This window comes from Pseudophryne corroboree, chromosome 11 (assembly GCF_028390025.1).
Source record: "Pseudophryne corroboree isolate aPseCor3 chromosome 11, aPseCor3.hap2, whole genome shotgun sequence".
Classification (NCBI taxonomy): domain Eukaryota; kingdom Metazoa; phylum Chordata; class Amphibia; order Anura; family Myobatrachidae; genus Pseudophryne; species Pseudophryne corroboree.
In genome coordinates, this window is record NC_086454.1 from 129450168 (window position 1) to 129457667 (window position 7500).

General features: G+C 34.8%; 4 non-coding genes across 4 annotated transcripts; all 4 read right to left on the reverse strand.

The window, feature by feature from the left end:
* Nucleotides 1-537: 537 nt before the first annotated feature.
* Nucleotides 538-610, reverse strand: TRNAT-UGU (transfer RNA threonine (anticodon UGU)). The gene has a single exon. It is a non-coding gene; the product is annotated as a tRNA-Thr (tRNA).
* Nucleotides 611-2140: 1530 nt separating this feature from the next.
* On the reverse strand, nt 2141-2213 carry TRNAR-UCU (transfer RNA arginine (anticodon UCU)). Its single transcript has one exon. It is a non-coding gene; the product is annotated as a tRNA-Arg (tRNA).
* Nucleotides 2214-3744: 1531 nt separating this feature from the next.
* On the reverse strand, nt 3745-3817 carry TRNAT-UGU (transfer RNA threonine (anticodon UGU)). Its single transcript has one exon. It is a non-coding gene; the product is annotated as a tRNA-Thr (tRNA).
* Nucleotides 3818-5348: 1531 nt separating this feature from the next.
* TRNAT-UGU (transfer RNA threonine (anticodon UGU)) lies at nt 5349-5421 on the reverse strand. Its single transcript has one exon. It is a non-coding gene; the product is annotated as a tRNA-Thr (tRNA).
* Between the last annotated feature and the right edge of the window lie 2079 nt (nt 5422-7500).

The window sequence follows — 7500 nt, forward strand, 5'->3', positions numbered from 1 at the left end:
GCCTCACAAACCTTGTGCTCCTTAGTCTGGAATGCCTTCAAAATGATATGACAGAATGTCTTTATATTGAGATATTTGTGACCAATAGTGGTCATTACCTTGAGTATGCTTGCATTTGTACTTTATATATGCTTACATGACCAAAAAAGCCTTCTGGCAGCTACAGTTGTCAATTCAAAACTCTTCTGGATCAACTGATGAAGTTGATTCATGCACGGTACAATACAATGTATATACCATTGTTGCTATCTTTAAAGTTTAATTATGGAAAAGCTCTTTCTACAGTTTGTAATGATACTGAAAAATTATGATGGGATTATCAGTATGAACAGAGTCAATACAATAAAATAATTTTAAGACATGCTCTTGGAACCAATTTGCAGATTAGACTGAACATCATAACTCTGTGTACAAATTGAATATCCAAATGTGTGACCAAATTGAAATGATTCTCCTCACTTAAAGCTCTTGAGCAGACTATTTCAACATTGGGAGCTGCAATTTATATTTTAGCAGCAGTAACAAGAAAGTAGCACTAGGCCCCAGTGAGATTTGAACTCACGACCCCTGGTTTACAAGACCAGTGCTCTAACCCCTGAGCTATGGAACCTTGCCTTCAGCACTATGTATGTTCATTCTACTTAGTGATGGAAAAAAATCTTCTGCAAATTTCAAATCTCTGTTATCATTTTATTGTCGCTTTTTGTCCCAATGTAGACTTTTCACAAAAAAATTCTACAAATTTGCAATATCCTTGATTGAGGCATGTAGTATATAACTTTTTCAGAAAATCAAATAAATGCAAACATTAGCTGTCTTTGCTTGAATTGAATTATATAGAAAATATTGAAAAAGTTGGACATTTTTAATGGCTCTCCAACTTTGTGTTAGAGTGTCCTGTAGTGAGCTGAAATGATAATACCATGCCTGTCAGCAGAAACAGAACAGGTGTACAACAGGGTGAGAAGTATTAAAAACCTCCTAATGTGTGTGTTTTTGTGCTATCATTAAAGTAAAATTATTGGAAAGCTCTTACCATAGTTTCATAATAATAGTGAAAAACTTGTTGGAACTATCAGCATGAACAGAATCGGCCCAATAAAATGCAACAAATATGTTTTAGACATGCTCTTGTAACCAATCAGCAGATTAGACTGAACATCATAACTCTGTGTACAAATTGAATATCCAAATGTGTGACCAAATTGAAATGGTTCTCCTCACTTAAAGATATTGCATAGACTATTTTAACATTGGGAAACACTAGGTCCCAGTGAGATTGGACCTCATGACCCCTGGTTTAAGAGACCAGTGCTCTAACCCCTGAGAGATGGAGCCACATAAGTAGCCAGAACTGTGACCAATACGGGGTCTGAATTATGGTGGAAAAGAGTTTTCTTCAAATTTCAGTAATCTTATTGGATATTATTAGCAGTAGCTCATTCTCCAAATATACACTTTTAACAAATGACCACTGCTGAAATGCCTGCTTGGGACATGCAGTTAATAACCTATTAAACAATTTAAAGAAACTTTCAGTTTGCTGTTGTATGTTGAATAGGTGTATATATAAAATTGAGGAAATGTTGGTCATGTTTTCCATGCCTCACAAACCTTGTGCTCCTTAGTCTGGAATGCCTTCAAAATGATATGACAGAATGTCTTTATATTGAGATATTTGTGACCAATAGTGGTCATTACCTTGAGTATGCTTGCATTTGTACTTTATATATGCTTACATGACCAAAAAAGCCTTCTGGCTGCTACAGTTGTCAATTCAAAACTCTTCTGGATCAACTGATGAAGTTGATTCATGCACGGTACAATACAATGTATATACCATTGTTGCTATCTTTAAAGTTTAATTATGGAAAAGCTCTTTCTACAGTTTGTAATGATACTGAAAAATTATGATGGGATTATCAGCATGAACAGAGTCAATACAATAAAATAATTTTAAGACATGCTCTTGGAACCAATTTGCAGATTAGACTGAACATCATAACTCTGTGTACAAATTGAATATCCAAATGTGTGATCAAATTGAAATGGTTCTCCTCACTTAAAGCTCTTGAGCAGACTATTTCAACATTGGGAGCTGCAATTTATATTTTAGCAGCAGTAACAAGAAAGTAGCACTAGGCCCCAGTGAGATTTGAACTCACAACCCCTGGTTTAGAAGATCAGTGCTCTAACCCCTGAGCTATGGAGCCTTGCTTTCAGCACCATGTATGTTCAGTCTGCTTAGTGATGGAAAAAAATCTTCTGCAAATTTCAAATCTCTGTTATCATTTTATTGTCGCTTTTTGTCCCAATGTAGACTTTTCACAAAAAAATTCTACAAATTTGCAATATCCTTAATTGAGGCATGTAGTATATAACTTTTTCAGAAAATCAAATAAATGCAAAAATTAGCTGTCTTTGCTTGAATTGAATTATATAGAAAATATAGAAAAGTTGGACATATTTTTAATGGCTCTCCAACTTTGTGTTAGAGTGTCCAGTAGTGAGCTGAAATGATAATACCATGCCTGTCAGCAGAAACAGAACAGGTGTACAACAGGGTGAGAAGTATTAAAAACCTCCTAATGTGTGTGTTTTTGTGCTATCATTAAAGTTAAATTATTGGAAAGCTCTTACCATAGTTTCATAATAATAGTGAAAAACTTGTTGGAACTATCAGCATGAACAGAATCGGCCCAATAAAATGCAACAAATATGTTTTAGACATGCTCTTGTAACCAATCAGCAGGTTAGACTGAACATCATAACTCTGTGTACAAATTGAATATCCAAATGTGTGACCAAATTGAAATGGTTCTCCTCACTTAAAGATATTGCATAGACTATTTTAACATTGGGAAACACTAGGTCCCAGTGAGATTGGACCTCATGACCCCTGGTTTACGAGACCAGTGCTCTAACCCCTGAGAGATGGAGCCACATAAGTAGCCAGAACTGTGACCAATACGGGGTCTGAATTATGGTGGAAAAGAGTTTTCTTCAAATTCCAGTAATCTTATTGGATATTATTAGTTGTAGCTCATTCTCCAAATATACACTTTTAACAAATGACCACTGCTGAAATGCCTGCTTGGGACATGCAGTTAATAATCTATTAAACAATTTAAAGAAACTTTTAGTTTGCTGTTGTATGTTGAATAGGTGTATATATAAAATTAAGGAAATGTTGGTCATGTTTTCCATGCCTCACAAACCTTGTGCTCCTTAGTCTGGAATGCCTTCAAAATGATATGACAGAATGTCTTTATATTGAGTTATTTGTGACCAATAGTGGTCATTACCTTGAGTATGCTTGCATTTGTACTTTATATATGCTTACATGACCAAAAAAGCCTTCTGGCAGCTACAGTTGTCAATTCAAAACTCTTCTGGATCAACTGATGAAGTTGATTCATGCACGGTACAATACAATGTATATACCATTGTTGCTATCTTTAAAGTTTAATTATGGAAAAGCTCTTTCTACAGTTTGTAATGATACTGAAAAATTATGATGGGATTATCAGCATGAACAGAGTCAATACAATAAAATAATTTTAAGACATGCTCTTGGAACCAATTTGCAGATTAGACTGAACATCATAACTCTGTGTACAAATTGAATATCCAAATGTGTGACCAAATTGAAATGGTTCTCCTCACTTAAAGCTCTTGAGCAGACTATTTCAACATTGGGAGCTGCAATTTATATTTTAGCAGCAGTAACAAGAAAGTAGCACTAGGCCCCAGTGAGATTTGAACTCACGACCCCTTGTTTACAAGATCAGTGTTCTAACCCCTGAGCTATGGAGCCTTGCTTTCAGCACCATGTATGTTCAGTCTGCTTAGTGATGGAAAAAAATCTTCTGCAAATTTCAAATCTCTGTTATCATTTTATTGTCGCTTTTTGTCCCAATGTAGACTTTTCACAAAAAAATTCTACAAATTTGCAATATCCTTAATTGAGGCATGTAGTATATAACTTTTTCAGAAAATCAAATAAATGCAAAAATTAGCTGTCTTTGCTTGAATTGAATTATATAGAAAATATTGAAAAGTTGGACATATTTTTAATGGCTCTCCAACTTTGTGTTAGAGTGTCCTGTAGTGAGCTGAAATGATAATACCATGCCTGTCAGCAGAAACAGAACAGGTGTACAACAGGGTGAGAAGTATTAAAAACCTCCTAATGTGTGTGTTTTTGTGCTATCATTAAAGTTAAATTATTGGAAAGCTCTTACCATAGTTTCATAATAATAGTGAAAAACTTGTTGGAACTATCAGCATGAACAGAATCGGCCCAATAAAATGCAACAAATATGTTTTAGACATGCTCTTGTAACCAATCAGCAGATTAGACTGAACATCATAACTCTGTGTACAAATTGAATATCCAAATGTGTGACCAAATTGAAATGGTTCTCCTCACTTAAAGATATTGCATAGACTATTTTAACATTGGGAAACACTAGGTCCCAGTGAGATTGGACCTCATGACCCCTGGTTTACGAGACCAGTGCTCTAACCCCTGAGAGATGGAGCCACATAAGTAGCCAGAACTGTGACCAATACGGGGTCTGAATTATGATGGAAAAGAGTTTTCTTCAAATTCCAGTAATCTTATTGGATATTATTAGTTGTAGCTCATTCTCCAAATATACACTTTTAACAAATGACCACTGCTGAAATGCCTGCTTGGGACATGCAGTTAATAATCTATTAAACAATTTAAAGAAACTTTTAGTTTGCTGTTGTATGTTGAATAGGTGTATATATAAAATTGAGGAAATGTTGGTCATGTTTTCCATGCCTCACAAACCTTGTGCTCCTTAGTCTGGAATGCCTTCAAAATGATATGACAGAATGTCTTTATATTGAGTTATTTGTGACCAATAGTGGTCATTACCTTGAGTATGCTTGCATTTGTACTTTATATATGCTTACATGACCAAAAAAGCCTTCTGGCAGCTACAGTTGTCAATTCAAAACTCTTCTGGATCAACTGATGAAGTTGATTCATGCACGGTACAATACAATGTATATACCATTGTTGCTATCTTTAAAGTTTAATTATGGAAAAGCTCTTTCTACAGTTTGTAATGATACTGAAAAATTATGATGGGATTATCAGCATGAACAGAGTCAATACAATAAAATAATTTTAAGACATGCTCTTGGAACCAATTTGCAGATTAGACTGAACATCATAACTCTGTGTACAAATTGAATATCCAAATGTGTGACCAAATTGAAATGGTTCTCCTCACTTAAAGCTCTTGAGCAGACTATTTCAACATTGGGAGCTGCAATTTATATTTTAGCAGCAGTAACAAGAAAGTAGCACTAGGCCCCTGTGAGATTTGAAGTCACGACCCCTGGTTTACAAGACCAGTGCTCTAACCCCTGAGCTATGGAGCCTTGCTTTCAGCACCATGTATGTTCAGTCTGCTTAGTGATGGAAAAAAATCTTCTGCAAATTTCAAATCTCTGTTATCATTTTATTGTCGCTTTTTGTCCCAATGTAGACTTTTCACAAAAAAATTCTACAAATTTGCAATATCCTTGATTAAGGCATGTAGTATATAACTTTTTCAGAAAATCAAATAAATGCAAAAATTAGCTGTCTTTGCTTGAATTGAATTATATAGAAAATATTGAAAAAGTTGGACATATTTTTAATGGCTCTCCAACTTTGTGTTAGAGTGTCCTGTAGTGAGCTGAAATGATAATACCATGCCTGTCAGCAGAAACAGAACAGGTGTACAACAGGGTGAGAAGTATTAAAAACCTCCTAATGTGTGTGTTTTTGTGCTATCATTAAAGTTAAATTATTGGAAAGCTCTTACCATAGTTTCATAATAATAGTGAAAAACTTGTTGGAACTATCAGCATGAACAGAATCGGCCCAATAAAATGCAACAAATATGTTTTAGACATGCTCTTGTAACCAATCAGCAGGTTAGACTGAACATCATAACTCTGTGTACAAATTGAATATCCAAATGTGTGACCAAATTGAAATGGTTCTCCTCACTTAAAGATATTGCATAGACTATTTTAACATTGGGAAACACTAGGTCCCAGTGAGATTGGACCTCATGACCCCTGGTTTACGAGACCAGTGCTCTAACCCCTGAGAGATGGAGCCACATAAGTAGCCAGAACTGTGACCAATACGGGGTCTGAATTATGGTGGAAAAGAGTTTTCTTCAAATTCCAGTAATCTTATTGGATATTATTAGTTGTAGCTCATTCTCCAAATATACACTTTTAACAAATGACCACTGCTGAAATGCCTGCTTGGGACATGCAGTTAATAATCTATTAAACAATTTAAAGAAACTTTTAGTTTGCTGTTGTATGTTGAATAGGTGTATATATAAAATTAAGGAAATGTTGGTCATGTTTTCCATGCCTCACAAACCTTGTGCTCCTTAGTCTGGAATGCCTTCAAAATGATATGACAGAATGTCTTTATATTGAGTTATTGGTGACCAATAGTGGTCATTACCTTGAGTATGCTTGCATTTGTACTTTATATATGCTTACATGACCAAAAAAGCCTTCTGGCAGCTACAGTTGTCAATTCAAAACTCTTCTGGATCAACTGATGAAGTTGATTCATGCACGGTACAATACAATGTATATACCATTGTTGCTATCTTTAAAGTTTAATTATGGAAAAGCTCTTTCTACAGTTTGTAATGATACTGAAAAATTATGATGGGATTATCAGCATGAACAGAGTCAATACAATAAAATAATTTTAAGACATGCTCTTGGAACCAATTTGCAGATTAGACTGAACATCATAACTCTGTGTACAAATTGAATATCCAAATGTGTGACCAAATTGAAATGGTTCTCCTCACTTAAAGCTCTTGAGCAGACTATTTCAACATTGGGAGCTGCAATTTATATTTTAGCAGCAGTAACAAGAAAGTAGCACTAGGCCCCAGTGAGATTTGAACTCACGACCCCTTGTTTACAAGATCAGTGTTCTAACCCCTGAGCAATGGAGCCTTGCTTTCAGCACCATGTATGTTCAGTCTGCTTAGTGATGGAAAAAAATCTTCTGCAAATTTCAAATCTCTGTTATCATTTTATTGTCGCTTTTTGTCCCAATGTAGACTTTTCACAAAAAAATTCTACAAATTTGCAATATCCTTAATTGAGGCATGTAGTATATAACTTTTTCAGAAAATCAAATAAATGCAAAAATTAGCTGTCTTTGCTTTAATTGAATTATATAGAAAATATTGAAAAGTTGGACATATTTTTAATGGCTCTCCAACTTTGTGTTAGAGTGTCCTGTAGTGAGCTGAAATGATAATACCATGCCTGTCAGCAGAAACAGAACAGGTGTACAACAGGGTGAGAAGTATTAAAAACCTCCTAATGTGTGTGTTTTTGTGCTATCATTAAAGTTAAATTATTGGAAAGCTCTTACCATAGTTTCATAATAATAGTGAAAAACTTGTTGGAACTATCAGCATG